Source organism: Austrofundulus limnaeus, unplaced genomic scaffold, assembly GCF_001266775.1.
Source record: "Austrofundulus limnaeus strain Quisiro unplaced genomic scaffold, Austrofundulus_limnaeus-1.0 Scaffold58, whole genome shotgun sequence".
Lineage (NCBI taxonomy): Eukaryota > Metazoa > Chordata > Actinopteri > Cyprinodontiformes > Rivulidae > Austrofundulus > Austrofundulus limnaeus.
In genome coordinates this window covers 1,625,232-1,630,627 of record NW_013952460.1, presented here as the reverse complement: position 1 = coordinate 1,630,627, position 5,396 = coordinate 1,625,232, and the positions used below count along the sequence as shown (strand labels likewise).

General features: G+C 39.5%; 1 protein-coding gene across 1 annotated transcript in view; it reads left to right on the top strand.

The window, feature by feature from the left end:
• pdzrn3b (PDZ domain containing RING finger 3b) overlaps nucleotides 1–5,396 on the top strand; it is a gene marked incomplete at its 5' end in the record, with an annotated part of 148,197 nt that overhangs the window by 128,357 nt on the left and 14,444 nt on the right.

The window sequence follows — 5,396 nt, the reverse complement described above, 5'->3', positions numbered from 1 at the left end:
GCACTGCCTCCACATGGTGGACAAACAGGTTAGTCACATGCAAAAGAGGGACATCGCCTAACAATGGGGCTTGATTAGTTCTATTTAGTCACATGCAAAAGAGGGACATCGCCTAACAATGGGGCTTGATTAGTTCTATTTAGTCACATGCAAATTTAGAGCGATGGCCCTCTTTTGCATCTGACCAACCTGTTTGTCCATGTGGAGGCAGTGCTTATAAGCTGAGTTCACCTGAAACTCATCAGACTGAAGAAGTCTCTTGGAGGAGAGACGAAACGTTTCACTAAAGAAGAACCCATCCAGAGGACCTACTTATTTTTTCTTTTTGATTTTTTCTACCTGGATTACTGAGATGTATCAGGACATTCATTATAGAGGTTAAACCCCAAAAATTGTTTCTCTTTGAAATAGACGGCTGCAGTCAATAGTTTTTCTGCGCTTGTATCAGAGCCTATAACATGGAACACACAGTACTTGTGCTCAGGTCAGCAGAAACACATTTCTCACATTCTGCAAACGCTGTCGACCCAAACAAACATTTTGGATTCAACCTTTTTTTGTGTTTGAGATTGAGGCGTCTGCACCTGACGTTGAAATACAAAAATCACAGCGCCAGCTAGTGACCTGGTGATTAAACTACAGGAAATGCTTTTTTTTCAGTCTCTGCTGAACAGAAATAACTTTCACAGCATGTAAATGTGTAACATTTTCATTGTCGGCGTTGGARAATCTCTAACGTTTCCACAGATTATTCACTTGTAAACAAACTTGGAGCTTCCAATCCTCAAAAATCAAGGAATATGTTAGTTCTTTGACCAKGGGCAGAGATTTGACCAGTTGGTCTCACAAAAGGGAACTATTTAGGACAAAGATTTGTAGTTACCTACATGTCTGAAAATACAGTATATGATGGTCATCTGTGAGTAGCTTTATTTGAGAAATTAAGATGTTTTTAGGTTAACTCTCAAAAGAGCCAGCTGCCAGATGTGGCAGATTCCAAAAAATCTGGACTATAAATTTCTTTGAACATGTCAAAAATTCATCTGGACATCCAAAGGGGTAAAAGTGCCATGTCTGACCCCAAAATTTCCATAAAAAAAACTGTTGTTTTAAAGAACTGAATTTTATTTATTTATTTATTTATTTATTTATTTATTTATTTATTTATTTATTTAATAAAAGTCCGTTAGGAGCTAAAATTAAAAAAAAAATGTGTAATTTACATTTCAGATTTTTATTTTAGGTGGCCAAAAACCGTAAACAGTATTTTTCAGCATTTATGACTGATTTGTACTGTAAAGAACAGTCATGTCATAAAGTTAAAGGACAGTTTGAGGTGTGGGTTTGGATGAAGCTCTGAGACAAACTGTCTTTACTTTGTGTCCATGAGAGACGCAGCAGAAAACATGAAGTAATTTTTAAATGACCAGCTGTTGAGAAGTCAATGCTCCATCTTCACCTCTGTTCAGGTAAAAGGAAACAGTGGTGTCTTGCTCAGCCTGCGTTTGGTTTATACGTGTTTGTTCTGTAATCCTCAGTAAGCGTTTAAATAATCACTGCTGTCTTTTCCAGCCTCACACCATGGAGAGTTTTTAGTGGGCTCAGATAAACGAACAATATGTTTGGATTGTTAGAGACTAGCGTTAAAGTGTGAACATGCACACAGGGAAATCCTTGGCTGCTGCTTTTTTTCCCTTCTTTTTATGAGAATGGTTGGAAGCAGAATTAACAGTGCTTTGCAAGAAGAATGACCTATATTCAGACTGCAGCTTAAACTTCAAAAAGACCCCCTCAAAATAAGCTGTCAGGCCTTGAAGCTTTCCATCAAGTCCTCTCRGTTTTGAAATAGACATTTCTCTCTTTTTTTTTTTATCTTGGAGGTGTACCGGACCAGAAAGAAGAGGTGAGCTGAGTTGCTCTCAAAGCTCTTTAAAATGTTTGTCAGTGTGAAGTTCCCAGGGTCTCCTCTGCCTCACTGAAAGGATCGGTTTTCTGGCATTTTCCACTCTGTTCACCTCACTGCATTTCCCCAGAGGAAGTGAGACACTGGCTCCTTAATAACACTCCTCTTCTTTTTATTAAAGGATTATGTAGCTGTAGAATGGCCTTATCATAGACTAAGACTGCTACATTGCCTTAACATCCTGCAGTATCTATCCTGTGGACATTAACTGGAAGGTCGGGGGGCTRTGTGGTGGTGGTACCTGCTCTTTTCAAGGTATTTTTGTCTCAATAAAACCAAATCAAGCAGAACATTCTTTAAAAAACCTTATTTCAAAGGTGTGTGATGTTTGACCTTGTAGTGTAGGGTAGTGGAGCATTTTTCTGCAGAAAGTCATTTTTATTCTTCGTAGTGTGTTGCACTGTGGATGTTCCTGGGTGGAAAACGGTGTCAACACCAGTCAGTAACAGCACCTGTCTTTTGGGAMTATAAATGAGCGTCATCAGCGTCTCAGTCCAACTTAATTTGCTTTCCAGAGACCGTATAGCATCGGAGTTCACTGCAAAACCCGCCTCCTGCTGCTCCTAATTAATACTCAGAGAGGCAGAAGACTCAAACCTTAAATTAACTTCAAAATCTCCTGAGCAGGTACTTGTTTCCACTGTGGCTTTAAAGGTCAAATGTGACATTTTAATGAAAAAAAAAATAGTCTGAGTAACAAAGCCTGAGTTGTGTAAATTCCTCAGCAGACACCAGCACAGTGGATGTTTGATTTAAAGCTGATTAGTATTCCTTTAAGTTGGACCTGGCCTCCTTCATGCAGTTAGAGTGGATTAAACATAAACTAACGTAGAGCGTACGTATAGAGCGGTTTCTGCTTGTCGCTCATCACTGGGTTTACAACAACAACGGTCCAAGTGTTCTGCAAACTGAGCTGTCCTTCACAGTTCAGCTTTTCAGGATCTGCTACATCTGGTCCCTTCGACTGCAGCAGCTCGATGAGAATAGAGTCGTCCGAGCTTTTCCTGCAGCTGACCTGTGACTGAGTCACGGCACGAGTCGGTCGCGCCACAGTTGGAAGAGYGCAGCAGTAGTGAAGCATTGTACGCTGGGTTAGAGGAGTGTTGTGTGTTTTTTCCCCAGTGTGCGGCAAAGAGCCGTTCCGTGTCAGAGGTGAGCCGAGTGAATGGGCTGAGGGACCCACAACCCCTTCACAGCTGGGGGGGGGGGGAACCTTCCACTATCAAGAGCACTGAGGCAGAAGGCCTCAAGCTTAGCAAGCAGGGGGCTAAAGGCTTTGTCTCTGCTCCACTGCCTTCAAGGAGCCCCGAGATTCCTGGCAACCAGGTCGGAGCGTTGGGGCCTCCACGCAGAGAGTGGGGGGCAACACAAAAGCACTTGTATTCGTCAGCTGATGTGCAACATCACAACTCACAGTTGGAGACAAACTTGACTGTAGATGGGTTAGTTTGGAGGGGGTGGGGGGGGTTCCCCGGGGGGGTTCCCCAGTTCAAAGCAGCCCCAATATATTTATTTAATTATTTAAGATTCATGATTTTTGAAATTAGAGCAATGTTCATTAATGTTTTTGTTCATCCAGTTTTTTTTTTACTTTATACGTATTTCATGATGTGGCATTGTGTTTATTTTTTTTTCCCAATGGAAAAAGTACTGGAAAAACAGTTAACGTACATGTTACGATACCTAAATCATTTAAATAAATAAATACACCAAAAAAATTAACTACTGAAACAAGCCCAATCCCACCCTTTCAGAATAAAGGACACTTTAATTTTTTTTCACTCTGTAGTATCTTTAGAAAACTCAAGTTAGGAGCTACCTGACCTAAAGGCTTTATATACAGATTCATTTAACAATGCGATATACTTGGTTAATTAAAAAGGTTAGAGAGATGTTTGGTTAGCATGGTTAGGTATCATGTATGGCTGGTATCAAAACAGTCATGGAAGTTTGTGGCTCACCAGGTCTTTGTAATGATAATTACTGTAGTTTAGAAACTATAGGGTAATGAGGTCAGGTTAGTTATGTATGTCAAGATTGCATTCCAAGTAAAGTAAAATTTGTCTATGTCTCTCATGAGTATTTAATCTTTTCTAACTGGATAAAAATCATGAGATCACTAATCCACATATAAATGCACATAGATTGTGCTTTTTAATTGCTAAACTGTTCAAAACAAAACAACAGGTGGTCTCATATTTCCGAGATAGGATGTAGAACAGGTAAAAGTTTAACATAAGATGATCCAGTTATCTGACAGGATTAACCTGCTCTGCAGATGATTCAGAAGTAGGGTTCTATGAAAAGGTCATGAACGGTTTATCTGTTGTACAGATTTCTTTTTACAGCCCTAGTTTGGAACAAATAGACTTTAAACTGACTGACAAGCTGTTAGACCACCGATGGATTGAGGCCTTCTTAAAATAACTTTGTAGTGATGTAAAGAATGACAACCTTTTCGACACATTACCTTCAGGATTTTACTGTTCATAGGGATATTTTAATGTTGCAGGATCACAGTTAAATCTGCAAGCTGAGCATCATCAGACAGGCAAACCATGTTCATCACAAATTTAATTTCTAAACACTGACGTGCATGTAAAGATGTACAGCTGAGCAGTGGCGGGATGTTAAGTACATTTTTCATGTATCTGTATTTAAGTAGTTTTAATCATGGGTACTTTTGACTTTTACTCCACTACATTTTACATTATCTGTATTTTCTACTCCACTACATTACTGTAATGTGTTGAAGTACAAGTTACGTTCATGTCACAGTATGATTTTTGATTTGTTTTAGTTTGAAAATAATCAATGGTGGGAGGGGAACTGCTTGAATTGGTCCACTGAACCACTGCAAAACAGTAAAATACCATTAGACCCTCTTTCAAGAAGAGTGGGGGGCATTCTGCATCACCTGCTGGAGCATCAGTGACAGCAACACACCCAAAAGGGATTCTACCACGGAGAGTTAGCAAGAGGAAATGATCCACTCATGGCCTTATTTAAAAGACTAATTCAAGTCAACCGGTTCAAAAAATGAGATTTGATAGAGGACAGCTTCTGTAGCTGTTGCCACAATGTGCGATGATGCACAGARGTCTAAGTGTGAACAGTGTCACAGAGGATAAACACAAAAACATGCATTATCTGCAGCATTGTTCACTAAAATGGCACCAGTGATGTATTAAAAATATACATACAGTAGGGAATACCTTTTACTTTAAGTACTTTTTAAACCAAGTACTTACTTTTACTCAGGTAAAAATGGTAATGTGGTACTTTTACCTTTACTAGATTACATATTTGTCTGTTTATCTGTACTTTTACTTAAGTACAGTTTTTGAGTATTTTCTCCACCACTGCGCATGAGTGAGCAAAGATGCTGAAGATTTGTGATTCCTAATGACCTGCTGCTGCTAAAACGTGTGTG